The following is a 21,841-nucleotide window of genomic DNA, read 5'->3' as shown; positions in this document are numbered from 1 at the left end:
AGGGCATTTGCCTGACAAGATGCGAAAGAGATTTGTACCACATGAATGTCACTCAATCTCAAGTCCATGATTCCTCTGAATTTCACAAATCAAAAATTATTTGGATATATAATACACATGAATTCACATGTCACAGTATGAACCCCTTTGTCTCCATAAACCTACTGCACTTCAAAATTCTCTGTGATTGATTTTTCCTCATTTCACATATTACATGAAGCAAAGCTGAGAGTATTAAAGCCCTTGGATGAATTTGATGTCTAAGCAGACTCAAAGCCAATTTAGAAGTTCTAAAACAACAAATTGGTGGCCACTGAACTTCTGGCTGGTCCTGCAGAAGAGATTAGAAAAAGATTCACTAATCATTATTGACAGTGAAGTGACTATCCCTCTTTAAAAATGGGAAAGAAATGATTGGCATGAGCCAACTTTGCTTCTCAGTGACTCTCCAGAGAATTAAATAACTGAAGCATTGGGCAACGATTTTCTTTGAAGATAACCTTTCATATTAAATAAAAGGCTGAAGAGCTAATCTTAAAGGGAAGGAAAATGAATAATCTGAGGGCAACTACTCATTCCTGAGTATACAGTTACAAAGGGACTAAAATATGATAGTAAACATTATAGAATGTAGCATTACAACTTAAGTATATTTTCATTTTCAGGGTAATATTTAATGAGAGCCTACTATGAATGAGACATTGGGAAAGTCACTCTTTGATATGGTTACCAAAAAGCATACACTGATCAACATAAGTCAGTTGTTTTTTAACTTTAGCAGGCATGAAAATTACATGGAGGGCTTTTAAAACAGAATGCTGAGCCCCATCCCTAGTGGTTCTGATTCAGTAGCTCTGGATGAACAAATGAGAACATATACTTCCAACAAGTTCCTAGGTGATGCTGCTGGTCTGGACACTGCACTTTGAGAACCACTGAATTAAATAATCTCAGGTGTAAAATGAGACACACTGACTCGTAATAAGCTAAAAAAGGGAGGGGTCACTCCTAACCACTTATTATGACTAATGAAGACATATAGACTCTGAAAAGATTATTTGCTGGGTTGAATCCTCCAGCCAGGCTGCCTTCCCACCCACATTTTGAACTTTTAGAGGGATATGGCCAGAAGGCACTATGCTTGAAATGTGGATACTGGGTTTGCCAACAGGTCTTTTCTCTCCATGAGCACCTCTGTCCCCCTACAACTCTGCTTCCAGTTTCAACCTCAGACTAGTTACAAGCTTCAGAATGTGAACATCAAAAGAGCGAACAATTAAAAAGCTAGGAATGCACATATAAAGTAGTCATGAAAGCTTTATTTTTCTAAGGAAAATAATTGAGTATTATCCTTCTATTAAGTTCTTGCTCTTTTCTAAAATTTCATCATCTCATTTTAAAACTTTACCCCTCTGGGCTGAAAATCAATGCAGAAAAAGAGACGTGTGACCTTTGATTTAGCCTAGTAAAACAGTAACAAATAACACACTCAGTGGGTGGTTAAATCTGATAATATTTTGTGCTGAATTTTCTGTAGTAATTCAATTAAAAATCCTACGGCCAGCCAACAGAAAGCATACAAATCACCAAAGTTTTATAGAACTGCATATTTAGTCTTAAAACGTATTAAGCTTATATTAATGTAGTGTCTTTATTTATTAACCTAAATAATTCAAGTAGAGTTTCTCCCTAATATAATTTAGGATAACCATTTATATTTGTGCTGTTTAAAAGCTTCAGCTGGCTCACATCATTATGGTGCTTAAAATTCCAATTGAAGAGGGAGAAATACTAACCAGAAAGAGAGTACATTACAAAAGCTGTATTAATATGACCACCACAATATTTCTTAAATATAAACCACCACCTGTTTCTTAAAGGTTCTGGGGAACTAATTCATGCCGGCTCTTCTAAGTCCTCCTTCAAGCAGCAGGACCCCTGGAAAAGGAACACTGCCACACAAAGCAAGCTGAAGCCATTCAGTATCACCGAGTCGTCTGGTCACATCTAGTCCTGCCAGGGTTCCTAGCCAAAGAGTCAATGATCCTGGGCTGTCTTCATGCCTTCTCTAATGACAGCCTTGGAGCATTCCAGAAAACTTTAGCACTTCCTTTTTTTAACTATAAATTGCACATAACTCTTCCAAATTCTTAGTCTATAATTTCTCATAAAACTCTTTGAGATCCTCTGGTGAAGATAAATAGCAAAGAATTATTGGACTTTAAATTGTTATCCTTCAATGTTATATGCACTGGATCATAATTCTATGGCTTTGGTTCCCCCATAAAACGAAACCACGAAGCCATTCTTTTCATTTCAAGCTTAGCAGCACACAGGCCCATGGGTGAAGCAATATAAACACTCTTGAGTAATTTCTCAAAACCAAATCTCTTCTGCAGAAACAGACTTGCAACTCAATGGTGTAAAATCCTCCTGTGAAGTTTGTAGATCTCAGGCCACCCAAGTAGAATGGTGAGAATGATGTTCCTGTGTTAAGGTGGGACAGGCCTGGGAAATGTCTGGAATTATAGAACTTAGGTGCAGTCAGTCCCAGCTCCACCACTCTGTTGCCCTAGATAAGTTACCAAGTTAGGTGATTGTCTTGGGGGAGAAAAGTGAGACCTCAGGTTTACAGAATTCGTTTTTGACCTCAGGTGCATAGAATTAATTTAATCAAAATTGCTGGTTCATGACACACTCTCATCATTGCTCCACACATGGCTTTTTTTTTTTTACTTATTGTCTTAAGTGTTCAGTTTCAACATATATACTCTTAGGTATATACCTAAGAAAAGGCTATGCAAAATGTGCACTAGAAATATGCATATGAATGTTCACAGAGGAACTACTTACAATACAAAAAGTTTGAAAAAATCTAAACGTCCATTGTTAGGATAATGTGGTAGAGTCTCACAATGGAATAGTAAACAATAGTCAGGTAAGGAAGCTACAGCTACCTACGACAATATGGAGTCATCTGATGTTTCTGTTTTGCCATCTTAAATGGAGACAACAATAACACTTAACTTTTTCTGAGGACTAAGCAGATATTGTATGTAAAAATCCTCGGAAAATTGTAACTAGTAAACGTTAGTTATTTTCCTCCCACATTCTCTATTACTTCCCTGGTTATGCAAAAATAACCTGGAGACGTCTTAGTGAAGAACAGGAAAGCAGAGGATAATCCAGAGGATACAAATTTGGACCTCACTGCAGGGAAGCACATCTCTAATCCAGCAATCATGTTGTGTGTGGAGTCAGGTAAATTAATTAACCTCTCTAAACCTCAGTTTTCTCTCATGTGAAGTGGAAACAAAATTAGTACCTAATTAAGGGGGCTTTAATGAGGTAATTCAAGTGTCCATCATACTGCCTGATCCAACATAAGTATTCACATAATTGATAACTATCATATGAACAGGGATCCTTTATACATTTGTCAAGTGAATGGAGTTGCTTGGCCCTGCCCTTTCTCACCGTTTACTCTCTCAAGGCGTGCGCACAGGCGCACACACACACAGCCACACTCAGGCACAAATAGATTTTCTTTGCTTTTGCCTGTTCGATGACTCTTCACATTTAGTTTAGGATTGAGGGCAATAGATAAGCATAATAATTAGGCCCAGGGTTTCTCCCATGGACAATAGGACAGAAATAGGCACAATTTCAATAGATCATATCACTCTTAAATATAAAGTTATTCTCGGAAGAATTTTGCTCAGAATGTCCATTAAAAGCAAGGTTCATTTGCATTTTATTATTTAAAAGACCTGCAAATAGGTAAAGGCAACCATTTTCACAATCCACATAGAATAATAAAAAAGTGTGGAAATAATTCTTTAAGTGTAACACAACCTAATTGGAGTAAAAATGATTAAACTACAGTATTTGAAACATAAACATTTTAAAGGGCATATTTTACATTTGTTGAATTTGTTAAGCTCAGCCTGGGCAGGTCATAGTGGAAGAATCTGGGACCTGAAACTAAACCTGCCACCAGGGAGGATGGCCCAGCTGCAGGTGCTGGTAGGATGTCCAGTCTGGCAGACAGAGCAAAGTAGCTGAAGAATATGCAATACATAAGAGTTGATAATGCAGCCAGGAAACTGGAATCAGGAGACAAACATAAAACAGTAGAAGTTCACTCAATACAAAATTACAGCGTGGTGCCGAGAGATCCAGAAGTGAAAAATGCCCCAGGATTCAGGCAGGCAGCATCGTACTGCCTAATCTGTGATAGTGGAGCCTCAGTCAGCCTATGGTGCAGAGGCTGGACCCTGGTGACTGAGAAAGGGGAGGAATGGCAAGGGTAAGGTTGAGTCTTATGTGTCCTTATAGGACTTGGGCACACCTGGCAAGTTCCTGAGACAGGAACTCAGTCCTTGGTAATGAGACAAAAATCTGGGCACAAGAACTAAAGTACAAGGTAGATACTGAATCCAAGGAACGAAAGACATATATGATTTTAGAAATATGGCAGAAGCCAAAGGCAGACTAGAAGCCAAACTAACGATGCTGCGGAACAAAAGTGTTGGGTTAGAGTTCCTTGAATGCCTCCTCTCCCAGGTCAAGTCTGGCCACAGTGAGCTTAGAAGGCTCAGTCACAGGGAGAGGAGGGTGGCAGAAACTGGAGAATAGGAAGGACCTGACAATAACCAGATCAGGAAAACCAGGCCCGCAGTTCGGAGATTACAATCAATATAATTACCTTGAAACTTTCTAAACAACAAGTAGCAGCACTTTAAACCAAATCCCAGTACAACAACCACAAAACAAAAATTAGGAAAGTCCATGTGAGTTTGTCTTAAAGAACTTGACCTAGAGTGAAATGATAGGCTTTTTAAATTTGGTACAGCTGCCCTGCCCACAGAAAATGAAAAAGCATCTCTTTTCCTATTTTCCCTCCTTTTTATTAGTATGTGAATTTAACCTATAAGAATGAAGCACCTTTTGAATTTCTTCTCATCTCTGAGACACAAAGGCTTTTTTTGTCTTTGTCCTCCTTCTAAAGAACAGTAAAGAGATTTTTCAGGTCTTGGCCATTCTTTTGAGAGAAACAGATTCTAACAAGGCCCTAAAGCATTAAACTCTGATAATAAAAATCCAAGATAAAAGTTATTTATGTATTTAGCACACCATTATGATCTGCTGCCTGCCACAAAGTGACAAACACACACAAATGTCTGTCACACCCATGGCCCAATTCATTTAGAAGAAGAATCGCCACAAAGCCATCCTTAGAAGTCAAGAATCTCCTCTTTTAGATGTGAACGTTTGTGAAATGGAGAAAGAGTATCCCTTACAAGTGCCATGACCACCGGCAGCCTGGACCTCTAGACTATGCAGATGCAACCAATCCACAACTGGCAAATGTCTCCATAGTTGATGTCAGCATGTCCTAAGGAGCAAGGGATCTTTATCTAAATAGGTGTTCATGAACAAATGCTCCTGGAATGCTCCAAAGCCTAATAATTAACAGCTGTGTGCTGCAATTAATTTTTATTTATGCCTTAGATATTCGGGCAAGGTATTATTTCTTGGTTATGACAGATTCATACTTCATGCCGAGTCTCAAAGCAGCAATAAGGAAACAACACCAATTTTGTTTTTGTTTTGATTTTCTTCTTAATTCAACTGCTCTGCCATTTTTATCTCAAAACACCATGTTGCCTTGTATTCAGCAAGCAAATTACAGAGTCCATGCAAAGGACCATGGGGGAAAGGCTGGCAAAGGCATCCAAGGCTTTCCACAGGCATTCACAAACCCTTAGAGGGTGCCAGAAGGGACCATCTAAATCAAGGCAATGACACTGAGGTCTCAGCAGTCTTAATTCACCCCTGTGACCCCTGAGGACATGTTATTTCATTTAGCAATTGTTAATTGAATGTCCACTATGCACACGGTACTGTTCAAAGGTTTGCAAAATGAAGACGCTGGATAGTATTTTTCCAGTTTTATGATTTCACAAGTTAGTAAATCCAGAAAACGCACAGACCAGGACCCCAAGGAGTTTACAATTCTGAATTTGAAATCAGATCACACTAACAAAAAAACCATAATACAAGGCAGGATCAAGGAACACCAAATACAAGAGGCAAGCATCAGAAGACTGTAGAGGAAGGAGTGCTGTGAATGCCAGGCTGTCTTCAATGGCAAACTCCAGCATGCATCAGTGTTGATTAAAACACACCAGTGGACCCCACTACCAGAGTTTCTAATTCGTAGCACTGAGACGGGGCCACCAAATGTACATTTCTCACAACTTTCCACATAATGCTGATGTTGCCGATTCTAGAGCCACATCTTGAGACCCAATGCTCCATGGGTTTACTGCACCAAAGTTTACTGCACAGGAGAAAAACATGATGGAAGCAGTGTTTTTGTTAAGTTAATCTAGAAAGAGTGGGTAGGATCAACTAGAAGGAGGTTGACAGATTTACAGCAGGCCCCAGGAAGGGCAACGGTACAGACCAGAGGACTTGGATTTCAAAGAACTGACCTGACTAGCACAGAATTGACTGGACTAGCAAATTGGCTATTTGGTAACTTTAGCTCAAAAGGACTCCCGATGCACAGGATGGAACCTTGAATAGGTTAATTTAGCAATGCTGTGTCCAAATCTCTCTAGGGATAAATAATCCCTTGGAAACCACATCTAGCCTTAATATGGAGCTGTCCAGACTGTCCAGATATGAGAGGTTCAGCAGCCCCAATTCATTATTCCTCTCAAGGTTCTCACTTCAAATTCCCACCACAAGTCACCACTTAGGTCAGGGTGCTGACTCCCTAAACCCTGTTTAATTTAGCGTGTATTATCGTGCAACTCAATTAGAAACTCTTGCTCTTCTGTTGCCACCAAGGGACAAAAGTGGTTTTTCTCTTGAAACCCTAGCTTTGGGAAGGCAGATCTCCCTCATGCTATCTTTCCTAGTGAGTCATCTGGATCCTCACACATTCCAGCCCGCAATTTAAGATGCAAAAATCTCTGCAGCTTTACTACATGGAGAGGAATTTTGGAACACAAGTTATATGCATGTCAGCAAACTGCGGGTATGTGGTGGTTACTGAGTTGTCTTCTCTAGCTTGCCTTCGAAGGATCTTCCCTGCTTTATTGTTTCAGGTCAGGCAGCCAAGGCCTCTGAGCACCCACCCCACACCATCCACCTCTTTTCTCAGTCTCTCCAGACTAAATGTCCCAAGAGCTTTAGTTACTTGATTCCCATTTGCCCTTCCCCACATCCCAAACCCAAAGGTCATTCCTAACAGAGTTTAAGCCCAATAACAAAGGAGTTTATCTGAAGTCACACTGAGCCTCTTGTTCCCAAGGCCTGGCCCCTCCTTGCTTTGCTCACCTGTTCTGGTAATCCAGTATATGCCAAAGTCCCTGGCTCTATTTCTGGCGGAAATGGGGCCTACTGACTCTGATATTTGTCACTTTGTCAGCCCAGGCCCTGTCCCAACCCTTTCTCAAACATTTCAGAGTGAATTTACAGCTATCTGTAATCCACCCCATCCCTTCCCCCACCCCCCCAAAAAAAAGCAATAAGCCAAAGAGCAAACACAAAGCTTCCACAGTTCAGTAACAATGTGGAGGAGATTCCAGCCGGATTCCCTAGCCTGCCTCTACCAACTCCTCCCCAGTTTGTCCATATTCTGACAGAGTCTACTCAGTCCCCTTTTGCCCAGGTCTCTTAGGGTTTCTCTGTCCTTTATTCAGGCATCCTTCCCTAGGGAGAAGGGAAAGGCGCTCTATTCTGTATCCTGGTCAGCTGGCTTAAGGGCTTGTTTCTACCCTGTTCTATTGGTACTTACTAAACTTTAGGCCTTAAGCCAGATGCTGAGGTGAGATCCAGAGATGAATTAAGAACCGACAGACAAACATCATTCCTACTTTCATAGAGCTTTCAGTCTAGTGGTCAGGTACCACTGCCCTGACTTCCTAAATTTAGATAAAAGACCAGAAATTAATGTGGAAGTGAGAATCTTAATACTATTTAAAAATAAGCTAGATTTTTAAAAATAATCAATGTGTATCCCAATGTATAAGAAGTCTGCTTGAAAATTACTTTAAAAAAGAAAAAGAATTTACACCTGTTGCAGTCTGTTTGCCGGCACAAACAGAAAAGTAGTTCTAAAGATTTTGTCACAGTGTAATTCAATCTCCCTTGATTGTTGCCCCAGGTGCCTTTCCCTCATTGAAATCTATGATTAATAGAGGCTCCTACATGTCAGATGAAATGAAATGGGAAGAAGAATAAAAGAAGGTCCTTTTCCCACCTTCAGGAGTTGGTGCTAGTAAAAACTGTATTCATGAAACTGTGTTTCTAATACAAACATCAACTTTTCACCAGCAGCATAGTTAAAGAACTTTGCTTTCTTTCATTTTCTTGCTAACATGTTTCTGATTACAAAAGTAATACATGAATATTGTAGAAAATTTAGAAAATACAGGGAAGTATAAAGAGAAGAAAACACCTGTAATCTCACTGACTAGAACTAATCGCTTTTATATTTTGGTTTATTTCCATCCAGTGTTCTTTATTTTTCTATTTACTCTCACCATTAGACAAAAGAACATGTCCTTGTATAATTAAATATTATTTGAAAACATCAGCAAGTCTAATTTTTATATTTATAATGAGGTTATTTCTCCCATGAATCTAAGCCCCAATCTTTTGTGACAGAGAGAGACCTACTTCTCATTTACTCTAAACTTGATCTTAAGATCACACCAGAAGAAAAAGAAGAAAAGAGGAAAGTACTGATAATAAAATCTCTGAAATGAATTGAGGAATAAAACACTCCTGCAGCTGCACTTTCCTCCCTGAAAAGAATTCCAATAAACTCAAGAGAGGTGAGGGCGCTGTCCAATTCTCTCTTCAGACCTAACAGGTAAGTCGTTAAGATTTTTTAGTAGTCCAGTCTCCTGGCTATTGACCCTCATTCTGGAAGCATGAAAGGTTTTTTGGTTTTTTTTAAAGTTCAAAATTCGAGTTTGCAAACTCAAGGTAACCCGGCTTGGCAAAAATCTATGTCAAAAAAAAACTCAGGGATTTTTATTAAATTGACATGAGTTTTATACGAGCCTATGTGTGACATGTTTTTCTATAAAAGCAAGAGAAAAAAACTTTAAAAACCTAATAACTTTTATTTTATATGGAATTTTCAGGTAACAAGCCATTTTCTTTTTTTTATTTTAAAATATATCTTTTTTTGCGGTACATGGGCCTCTCACTGTCGTGGCCTCTCCCGTTGCGGAGCACAGGCTCCGGACGCGCCGGCTCAGCGGCCATGGCTCACGAGCCCAGCTGCTTCGCGGCATGTGGGATCTTCCCAGACCGAGGCACGAACCCGCGTCCCCTGCATCGGCAGGCGGACTCTCAACCACTGCGCCACCAGGGAAGCCCTTAAAATATATCTTAACTATTATTTTTAACATAGATTCATAGCTATGTTGATTTGGTCATAAAAGTAGCACATAATTATTCAGACTGCTTTCTTTTATATTTTATCCTCTGAAGAATCCTAGGAGGTGAACGGGTAGACAGAGGAAGATCGCTATCCCAGTTTCAGAGATCAGTCATCCAGCGTCTGGATATGCTAGACGACTCATATAAGGTCATGCAGGAAGTCAATGAACTGGCAAACTGGCATTAGAAATCTTTCTTTTAACTTAAGTGCATCATTCTTTTCAGATAATCTATTTTGAGCATTTTTTATAGAAATATGTTTTGTCTATATTCTGTGCTACTCAGAAATTTACAGCATTCAATCCAATTCTGTCACAAAACACATATGAAGAGGAAAATTGGTGGTCTCAAGTTGGATCCGAAGGAGGGTGACTAAGGTTGTGAGAACTATAGAAACCATGTTCTATGACCAATAATGGATGAAGGAACTTGGTATATTTAGCTTGGAAGGAGAAGATCAAGAGGAGACAAGAGACCTCTTCTAATGTTTAAAAAGTCTGTCGAATGGACGAGTAAGTAGACTTGTTCCATGTTGCTCCAAATAGCAGGCAAGAACAACAAACAGAACTTCAAAAGAAACAGATTCCAACACAATAAGAGATTTGTCTTTTGAACCAATGGAACTGTTCAACTGTGGAGAAAACTGCTTTCTCTATAAGATGGTGAACTCCTCTTTACTGGAGGTGTTGAAAAAAATTTCCAGACATGCTGTGATGACTTGTTTGGTTCTGTATCTTCAGTCTACTTTTCCTTTGTTTTTCCTGGCTCACCAATACAACATATAGTGCACAGAGTATGACAGAAAAGAAACTACTATAAGCCAGGTGCCTCCAAACTGTGTTTCCCAGATGATAAGAATCCCCTGGGGGGGAGGGTGCTGGTCGCCCCCACTGAATCAGTAGGTGCAGAGGCCTCAGAGGATGAGCCTGGGAAACTTTTGGTTTTAACAAGTGCCCCCAGGTGATTTTTATCATCATGGAAGTTTGAGAAACACTTTCAAAGTATCATTTTATCCATTTAACTCTCATAACAATCCTGGAGGGCAGAAGAGAAACTAAGGTTCAGAGACAGTTAGCAATGTGCCCAAAGTCACATGGCTCTGAAGTGGTAGAGCACTCAGGGGATGGCACACTTGGGGAGTTTGATCTGGACCCTGAGATCTTTCTTACTGTCCATGAGTCTGAAAGAAAGACATGAAGCAAGGAAATAGGTACCTTGAAGCGGGGGGGGGGGGGGGGGGGGGGGTGTTCTTATTAGATGTGCATTTTGTTTTTTTAAAAACTAAGTCATGAGTCCTTGGTGTGCATGGTAAAATTAGGAGGCTCATAATTGGTAGTGTTTCGGTTTAGGCAAGGACTATGTTGAAATTCACATTTTTGTCTTCCATGAATAATTGTGAAAAGGGTGTACAAACCAAATAAATAATTTCAACATGATTACAAAGAGAACAACATTTTAATGTACTTAACAGAAGCAATTTACATGCATACAATTAATGTGCTAATTTCAATGATCTTTAGCTATTCATTAAAACAGGCCTGGCAGGTCTTGCACTTGGCAACACTTTGTTAGTCACTTCCTGCCATTATTTTATGTACTCAGAAGTAATCAGCCATCTATAATTTAAGACTTTTCACTAATTAAATAGCCCTTTCTCTAATTATGTCCAAATTAGAGAGGTTGGTATGTGGATAAATATGTTTGTATTTGGTACATGTATTCAGAGATTGTGATTTCTCTGTATGTGGCAACAAAAACCAATATGTGATCTACAGTCTTTACACACAGTAGAGGGAAATGTTAGAATGCATAAGAAAGACCTTTTGACTTAAAGTCTGGGCAGCAGAGAAGTATTCTCTTTGAGATGGGCTTTATGTTCAGCCTTGTAAACCTAGCAAAGTCTGGATTTGTTGACCTTCAGGGAATAATACAAGGATCATCTGTTTTTTCAGTCCTTTGCCCGAGAGATGAAATGGAATGACGGTTCAGAGAGAAAAGGAGTTAAAGGTTGTGTTTGCAGGAATGTGTTTGCTGACATTGATCAATGGGTAATTTTGTGATTGTAGGTTTATTCACAAAGAGGGTTCAAAAAACAGATCAATAATAAAGCAATGGTGAAAATGCCAAAGAAAAGGTGATTAATGAAAAATATGGTGGAGGTGCAATCTGCCATGCAGTATGAACACTCCTTCATTCAGCACCCTATAAATAAATATGCATCAGATGGAAAGAGAACATTCCCTTGGAATGTCATTAGCACCAGGCAGAATCTCATCAGAGCCCATGCTTCAAAGAGCAGTTCCGCATGTCCATAGAAGCAAGTTTAAATTATCTTGTGTAAAGTCTCTGTAAGCAGTTCCACTCTTGCATTATGCATGATTCTGACATCTTGTAACATGAGCAGTGTTCTAATAGTGATTTCCAATTTTATTTCCTGTGTTACATTTTAACGATGCTATTTAGGTTAGCATTTTCCTTTGGCCACATAATATCTTGTTACATTTTCTCATATAGCATTTAATTATGGTAGCAGTACTGTAACGTAGTAAGGCATGGACAAGGATTTAGTGTAGCCTTTAAAGAATTTGTTGCTTTTAAAGCCAGTGCTTTGTTCCATCATTTTCATTGTGCTAATTTAGTATGTAATGATGAGTGTTAGGCAGGATCCCAGCACCTTACATCAGGGAAGTGATAATAAGTACTAACGAGCTGTGCTAAAAGTGGATACCAAAGTCTAAGACCACCAAACATGACAGGAGGTTGTATGCCTTTCCTAGAGTGAGAACACTCAATTTCTTAAATGTGAAAATCCAGGAATGGTCAACCCTATGTAAATTTGTGAAGAAGCCAAAAACTTCACTCTTCCCCTTCTTATATCTCCCTCTTCATCCTCTTTTTGCAGAAGTCCAGGCTTTTCTCCCTGTTGACCTTTGCCCTTAAAAAATGAACCGAAACCAGTCTTCAGCACCTAGATGATATCATGCCAGGGAATATCCTCTCCACATTTCATGTATCTAAGTCTTATCTACTATTTTGCAATGTCAGTCCCCTATTTATATTATTTCATCAGTCTGTAGATAAGTCATGGATAGTATATGAGTAGCAAATGTGAAACCAGTTTTCTTTCCAGATGTTGCTTTTTAATGGTCCAGAGAGGCTAAATCTATACTGCATGAAGGGTAAAATTAAATGATTTCAATTAACCTGTTAATTTGATCCATATATCACAGCATTGAGAAATGCAATGATGCTTCTTAAACTTTCACTGGACAGTTTAAGCATCTTCACTGATAACCAAATGACTACCAAGTACTATCCTCTCCATGAACTGTGACAGATACATATAAGAAAATTATGTTCACGTGTAATATGTGTTATGTATGTAATATACTGTATAAAAAGCAACTCATATGCCAGGTGCTTTACACACATTATCTCATTCAAGAACTCTGCATATACTTGTGCCCTGGACAAAGGAGTCCAGCAAAGCAGACAGAAGTCAGGGCTGAAATCCAGGCCAGGTTCTCCTTGCCAAATTTAGGAAGACACATGGACAATGTTACCCAGCCCCCGACACCCCGCAGTGCGGCACCTTTTTCTAATTCACATAAAGGCACTGTGTGTGCTGGAGTTTGCCAGATCTCATTTCATACTCAAAATAACTCCATTAAGAATGTGCTTATAGGTGAACACAAGAGTTAGAGGGGTTAAGCAACTGGTTTCAAGCCCCACAACTACTAAGACACATCAGAACTTGAAATGAGACCTTTAAATGCCTGCCTTTAAATACCATGCTTCTTTCCAAAAAAGGGAAAGTGGGGGGAAACGCACACATTTCCTTTATCATTGACTGCTTAGCTCAATTGTTTGGAGCATGGTCCTTATGAAACTACAAAGGTTTAGTGAGAGGCGGTGAACTACACTTTGTTCTAAGTCATGGCTGCACGCTATGCTTAGAATGCAACGCAAGGACAGGAGGGTGTTGGGTAGCATAGTTCAGTGGTTCTCAAACTTCAGTGGGCTTCAGAAGCACCTCAGAGGGCTTGTTGAACAGAGATCGCCGGGCCCCCTCCCACAGAGTTTCTGATTCAGTAGGTCTGGGATTGACCTGAGAATCTGAACTTTTTTTTTTTTTTTTCCTTTGCGGTACGCGGGCCTCTCACTGCTGTGGCCTCTCCCGTTGCAGAGCACAGGCTCCAGACGCGCAGGCTCAGCGGCCATGGCTCACGGGCCCAGCCGCTCCGCGGCACGTGGGATCTTCCCGGACCGGGGCACGAACCCGCGCCCCCTACATCGGCAGGCAGACTCCCAACCACTGCGCCACCAGGGAAGCCCGAGAATCTGAACTTTTTACAAGTTTCCAGGTGATGCTGATGCTGCTCACCTAGGGACTGTACTTGCATAGTGTACAGGATCTGTTCATTCAAAAATATAAAACTATAACGAAAGAAAAAAGCCACTAGTCTGCAAGTCAGGAGTATTATCTAAGAACATAAAAACAGCACAGGTCTTGGGTCTCATTGTTCTCTCTGTTCAAATGAAACTGCTTATAGGATTATAATGGTATCTCTAGCTTCCTACTTACAGCCAAATAGTATTAAAGATTGAAATAACAATAAAAGATAACAGGGTACCAAACTAACTAGTTTGGGTGCTTAATATTATTAACTTTGGGAGAAATGGTACTGGTAGAAATCTTAGAAAATGAATAAAGAATTGGAAGCTTGCCCTACGAATTGCATATTCATTTTTGTCCCTTTATTCATTTTTCATATGTGGGCAATCACAGTTAATCACAAAGCATTTCTCTCAGGATCATTCCTAAAGTGTGAAATAAATATTCCAATAAAATGTTTAGTAGAGTGTATCCAGTTTCCAATTAAAGAAACATGCTCGTATGGTGTCATGAATTCCTTCCACAAAACATTTCCTTTGTGCAGAAACACTTTATGATAAATCTGAAAATAACCCTATTTTGTCAGGATAACTTAAAGCAGAGTGTCTGGTGAATCCCCCTATTGCCACCTCCCCTGCCACACATCCTAAGAAATAGCCTATGCAAAATAACTTGATCTTGTCTGTACATGTAGTCAGCCAGTGAGAAAGGCACTATCAGTCATCTTACTAATCTATACATATCACTCCATAATCAATATGGCTCATGTACCACCTGAGTGATCACGTGAACCAATTCTGTCAACACATACTGAATGGTTACCTAGGGCCACCATCCACTTGTCCACAAGAGATCCACAATAACCTTGTCCTTGCTTTCTTTTCTTCTTTTTTTTTCTTACTCTACTTCCTTTTGTCCCTTCCATATTTTTAATCTTCTTTTAAAGAATCTCAATTGTCCTACTCCCACTAGTAACATGAAACAAAACAAAAACAAAACAAAATGAGGCCATCCATTTTCTGAATGGTGGAACAGTAGATCCACAGCATTTAACTAGAGCTCATTTAAGAGTTTTCTTAGTCTTCAGGACCAAACCCCTTAAGGGAAATAGTGATGCAATTGTTTGATGTCTTTCACTCAGCTGGTTGGTTTATCTTTGGAGCTCTTAGTTACATCTGGGAAAAAAAATTCAGACAGGTGGGCTAGTCTTGATTCCCATGTAAGCAGCATTGTCCTGACAGTTTGACCACAGTTCTGAAAATCAAGTTTTTCTGGCTCTGAGTCGCTGACAAGTCTGTCTCTGGCTTTAAGGACAGCCTTGCTTGGAGAGCTGTTTTCTTTGATGAGCATGTCAAACTAACAGTGATAATACTGTAACAACAAGGCTTTTTCTCCCTTTATTAAAGCCACAGGTAGAAGGTGGTTATCTGGTTTTCATATGAACTACGACAAATGAGAACTTCCTAAGGCTTTTTTTTTTTTTTTTTTTTCGGTACGCGGGCCTCTCACTGTCGTGGCCTCTCCCGTTGCGGAGCACAGGCTCCGGACGCGCAGGCTCAGCGGCCATGGCTCACGGGCCCAGCCGCTCCACTGCACGTGGGATCCTCCTGGACCAGGGCACGAACCCGCGCCCCCTGCATCGGCAGGCAGACTCCCAACCACTGCACCACCAGGGAAGCCCCTCCTAAGGCTTTTTTAAAGGGACAAACTACTGAGAAATTTTTAATTAAAAAAATATTATGGGGACTACCCTGATGGTCCAGTGGTTAAGACTCTGCCTTCCGATACAGGGGGTGCAGACTTGATCCCTGGTCAGGGAGCTACGATCACACATGCCTCATGGCCAAAAAACCAAAACATAAAACAGAAGCAGTACTGTCACAAATTCAATAAAGACTTTAAAAATGGTCCACATCAAAAAAATCTTTAAAAAAAATTATAATTATGGTCAACTGATATGGACCTAAAATTCAATATATCATACAAGAAAGCCTCATTATAAGGCTAGGACATCTTCTTGTATATGACAGACCAAAGCTAGAATGGTAATTGACTTGCGTACAGGATTTTTAAAAAATCAGACTTGCCTTTCTCTCAAGTTGTCTTCCCAAGGGGCTATTTAGCTCCTCAGTTCTGAAACAACAATAATAAGAATAAAAATAATAGTGTAGAGGGATGACTGGTAAGGCAGAACTTGAAGTTTTCTAACGAGAGAATATGTATTTTAAAAACTGCCAATCCCTTCAGCTTCTACAAGGGAAGACATCAATTAGCTGTGGGAAGAACCATTTTTCATTAAGTGGTGTAAAACAAATAGGCATCCTGTGTTATGGGGTAAAAGTGTAACAGGCTTCCTTTTTCTTTTTCCCCCATGACTGAAGCTGCTCCACCATAAATCCCTTGGAATAAGGAGCTCTAAGAATGCTGAGATAGGGACTTCCCTGGCGGTCCAGTGGTTAAGACTTTGCCTTCCAATGCAGGGGGTGCAGATTCAATCCTTGGTCTGGGAGCTAAGATTCCACATGCCTCACAGCCAAAAAACCAAAATATAAAACAGAAGCAATACTGTAACAAATTCAATAAAGACTAAAAATGGTCCACATTAAAAAAAAAACTTTAAAGAGAATTTAAAAAAAGAATGCTGAGATAGAAATGTACAAATTGCTGAGGTGATTTCTGGGAAAAAAAGAGATGGAAAACTTTACCCTTGCTCCTTTTGAGGTTGCAGGTTATTCAAACACCTCTAGCTGACTACGGCTGACATGGCTGAGGTTAGCTGGTGCTTTCGTTGCTCAGAGAAAACTTGATATGAGAAACAGATTCTGAACTAGAGAGCCAGATTCCCGACCTGGCCTGAGTTGTCTTAGGCGTGTATTACTTCTGTGGAAAAATTGCCTGAACCCACCGCCCTGACACAGTGGGTTTGCCACAGGGAACAACAACAAAAAGCTGTGTGAGCAAGTTTGAGTGTGTGTGTGTATGCAAACCTAAATAGCTGCCTGATATTGGAGGTCCAGTCATCTGATGGCACTGGGTTACCACCATGGCTGGGATGACCCTGGCTAGGAAGACTTCCTCTCCCTCTACAGACCTGCACCCTGAGGCACCTCAGCAGGGCACAGTGGAAAGGCAACACAGTGGTCCCTTCTTAGCTGCAGTTGCACTTTTGGCAGTTTCAATTACCCACAGTCAACCACGGTCCAAAAATATTAAATGGAAAATTCCAGAAATAAACAACTCATAAGCTTAAAATTGTGTGCCATTCTGAGTAGCATGATAAAATCTTAAATCAGCATCCCCTTGTCTGGCATATCCCACACGTTAGTCACTTAGTAGGCTGTCTTGGTTATCCGATCGACCACCACTGTACTACAGTCCTTGTGCTCAAGTAACCCTTATTTTACTTAATAATGGCCCCCAAATGCAAGAATAATGATGCTGGCAATTCTGATATGCCAAAGAGAAGCCATAAAGTGATTCTTTTAAATGAAAAGGTGAAAGTTCTAGACTTACAAGAAAAAAAAAATCGTACGCTGAGGTTGCTAAAATCTACATTAAGAACAAATCTTCTTTCCATGAAATTTTGAAGAAGGAAAAAGAAATTCATGCTAGTTTTGCTGTCATACCTCAAACTGCAAAAGTGATGGTCATAGTGCATGATAAGTGCTTAAGATGGAAAAGATTTCAAGTTTGTACAATAAGATATTTTGAGAGAGAGACAGTATTCACATAACTTATTACACTATATTGTTACAATTGTTGTATTTTACTATTAGTTGTTATTGTTAAGCTCTTACTGTGCCTAATTTATAAATTAAACTTTATCATGGGTATGTATGTATGGGAAAAACATACTACATATAGGGTTCAGTACTATCCATGGTTTCAGGTACCCACTGGGGGTCTTGGAATGTATCCCCCACAGATAAGGGGGGACTGCATTACCATTTTCAACAGTGAACACCTACTCAGTGAGGCCAAAGGATGCAGACAACCAACCAATTTCCTCTTGATGGGATTTGATTATAATCCTAACTAAGCACAAGATCTAAGATAGCCTCTGGGTTTCTGGGCTCTGAGAGGACAGAGTTGTTCTTACAATGCCAAAATGGCTTCTCCAAGCCATACTGAATAGGATATTTAAAGAAACATGACTTTATTTTGTTCTGGGTTTCATAATTGCTGGTGAGTCTGTGTAAAAATACATCACAACATTTATTCAAAGCTTACCAGCTTACGCCAAACACTACAACAAGCCCTTCACACATATTAACTCACTTAATCTTCACCATGTCTTACTCTACAAAGGGACCCACTTTGATAAAAGATCATACGGTTATTAAGTGGAGAGCAAGGATTCAAACTCAGTCCCATTTAACTCAATAACAGTTTAGCAACAGAATTCAGCTAGCATTACCAATCTCAAATTTCAGATGCTATTTTGAAAATCTCTTAGTAAAGAAAATAATAATTAGCTGAAGCCCTGTTCATTAAGGAGTTAGCTACTTAATCTTTTAAAACAAATCCTCTAGAGACAGTACTGATTTATTAGAGAAAAATAAATGCAATTCCATATAAAGGTGACATTTTCAGAGAATAATTTCTTTTTTTTTTGCGGTACGCGGGCCTCTCACTGTTGTGGCCTCTCCCGTCATGGAGCACAGGCTCCAGACGCGCAGGCTTAGCGGCCATGGCTCACGGGCCCAGCCGCTCCGCGGCATGTGGGATCTTCCCGGACCGGGGCATGAACCTGTGTCCCCTGCATCGGCAGGCAGACTCTCAACCACTGCGCCACCAGGGAAGCCCTCAGAGAATAATTTCTAACAAATTCTGAGGGTAGTCAATGATGTCCATAATATACTTAATACTTTACCTAAATGTTTTACATGGTACAACCCACTTTCACATACCTAATCTTTTTTTTTTTAACATCTTTATTGGAGTATAATTGCTTTACAATAGTGTGTGAGTTTCTGCTTTATAACAAAATGAATCAGCTATAAGTATACATATATCCCCGTATCTCCTCCCTCTTGCGTCTCCCTCCCACCCTCCCTATCCCACCCCTCTAGGTGGTCACAAAACACTGAGCTGATCTCCCTGTGCTATACGGCTGCTTCCCACTAGCTATCTATTTTACATTTGGTAGTGTATATATGTCCATGCCACTCTCTCACTTCGTCCCAGCTTACCCTTCCCCCTCCCTGTGTCCTCAAGTCCATTCTCTACATCTGCATCTTTATTCTTGTCCTGTCCCTAGGTTCTTCAGAACCATTTTCTTGTTTTTTAGATTCCATATATATGTGTTAGCATATGGTATTTGTATTTCTCTTTCTGACTTGCTTCACTGTGTATGACAGACTCTAGGTCCCTCCACCTCATTACAAATAACTCAGTTTCGTTTCTTTTTATGGCTGAGTAATATTCCATTGTATATATGTGCCACATCTTCTTTATCCATTCATCTGTCAATGAACACTTAGGTTGCTTCCATGTCCTGGCTATTGTAAATAGAGCTGCAATGAACATTGGGGTACATGACTCTTTTTGAATTATGGTTTTCTCAGGGCACATACCTAATCTTAATTGTTCTCAACAGATGGCCTTTACAGGTCTTGAGATTTGTACAGAAATTAAAGTTGGCCAAGTTGAAAGATTTATTTCTAAAAAAGGACATTTAGGAAGATTTAGCAATACTCCAAGCAAAAACTCCTTTCCCCTCTTGATTTTCCCACTTTTATTATTGGTCCCACCATCATCCAAGCTTAAAACGCTGAGGTCACTTCTCATTCTCCCTCTTCCTTCATCTTGGTAAGTCACCAAGGCCTGTGACCCTTTCCATACGTGTTTACTTATTTAATTATTTATTCCCACATTATTGAGGAGGTTTTTCTTCCTAGGTCAACCATTAGCCATTATAAACTCTAGCAAAGCTCACCCCACACAATATTCCAAGCCTCTTAACTGGCCGGCCTATTTTCAGTCTCACCTCCCTGATCCATCCCTCACAATTTCAAGATTGACTCCCCAAAACACTAGTTTGTGTATATCCAAGAAAGTACATTTCAAAGCCATCATATACCAATCGTTCAAAAAGGACTCCAATACAGAATACTCCAGGTTCCACGGCGCTCTTTTTGACTGCTTGAGAATATATAAAATCCTTAGCCTAGCACTCAAAAGAATTCACGACACAGCTTCAACCTGCATTCCCAGGCTTCCCTCCACTGCTCTCCTCCTAATTCACCCCTCTGCTCCAGCCTAAGCACTCTACTAGTAGTCCCTCCCCTCCCCTCCCCCCCCCCACCCAAAACACCTGGTATTTTCCTCTTTTTTGTTTTTGTACTTCATATCTCTAACAGAAGAGTTCCTTTCTTCTTACTATCAACCTATACTCACTTTTCCCATCATTCAAAGACCAGCTTAGATCACATTTCCTATAAGAAACTCTCCTGGCCATCCCAAATAAAAGGAATAGTCCATCCGAAGTGTCAAGTGTCTCTTCCACTTATTTGCCATGGAATTATCTCATGGAATTACCAGTTCCTTTTCCATGTGTATATCTTTATTCAAACTAGATTGTAGAAAGTTGCAAGTAGGAACTAACATCATATATGTTGTTAACCTCGTGTGGCACTTCTTGTTACATATATATTTAAACTCATAATACTATATATCAATATTCATATTTCTGCCTCACAAAATACTAATTAACTTATTTTGGGGAATCCACTCCTTTGTGAGGATTTGTCTCCATGACCCTAAAAGAAATAACTAGACTAATGGCAGCAGACTGGAACTAGTCAGGTCAAATGTAGCTTCTATTTTGGTTGTTACTTAACATGAAGCTCTTTTTCTTAGAGCCCCAAGGTGAGTTACCTATCTAATGGCTAAATCAGTTCTGTTCTTTCTCATGTGCTGAGTCTGTAATTGGCATAAATGTTCATGTACCAAGGGTCACCTGTTTGACTTCGTGACTCAGATAGATTTTACAGCTCATACCAAAGAAAAAAGGCCCTTTGATGACCAGTGACACCCTGTAAGCTGACAAATCACCTCCTTATTATCCCTGGCATCTCCCACACCTAGCCCACTAGCAAGTGGCAGCTCTGAGAGATGCTGAAGGTTGAAGCCAAAAACGAGAACCAATACGAGTCCTTGAAATACTGACAGGCTTTAGGCAGACCAGACTTTTAAATTAGCCATTCTGAGACAGATAAAAGATTTTGTGTTAAGATAAAAAGAAAGTTAAGTCTCATAGCTTTCTTGTGTGGCAGGTTTTAATGCCTGAGAGAAGTTTTAACTGTGACTCGGGTGGTGGCTGGTCACAGACATTGTGCCTTACACCCTCCTCTTAAATGAGTTAACATCTTCCTTAACTTCACTCAGATGAGTATTACTGCTCTGAATTCTGCCATTTCAGATTAAATGAGCATTAGCACAGGTCCCGCAGATGAGAGTCAAACATGCTTGGGGAAATCTTATAAACTAGAGACTTGGCTGCTAAAGTTTATTTTCCAGAAGGGCTCTGGAACCTCTTGGAAGATTATTTTTTTCTAGGAAAAGAAGGAGTCAGACCCAAAGGCTCAGATGATAAAACCAGCTTGGTTTCTGACATTTCAGCCCTCCAAGGACTCAGATCTGGAGACGGAAGCTATGAGTAAAAACTAAAAAGACACTGGCATGCAAGTTACTACTACTTTTAAAGAATTTCTAATAAAAGATAACCCTCCCAAAAATGGGAGAGAGGCATTCCCCCCACCCCAATTCACTACAGAATAACCCCCTGCGTCAGTGGCAGCCCCCAGCAGAAGAGGCCCAGTGAAGCAGCTCCATGCAAATGTACCATATGATAAATACTCAGTCTTGTTGAGACTGAGCACAAGAGAGAAATACCCTTGTTGCCTCCTCATAAATACTGAGCTGGGGCAGTAAAGCTGTTTAGAGGGCTAGAGTCCAGCAATGACCTGTAAA

This window comes from Grampus griseus, assembly GCF_964374135.1.
Source record: "Grampus griseus genome assembly, chromosome: 5".
Classification (NCBI taxonomy): domain Eukaryota; kingdom Metazoa; phylum Chordata; class Mammalia; order Artiodactyla; family Delphinidae; genus Grampus; species Grampus griseus.
Note: the sequence above shows the minus strand (reverse complement) of the source record.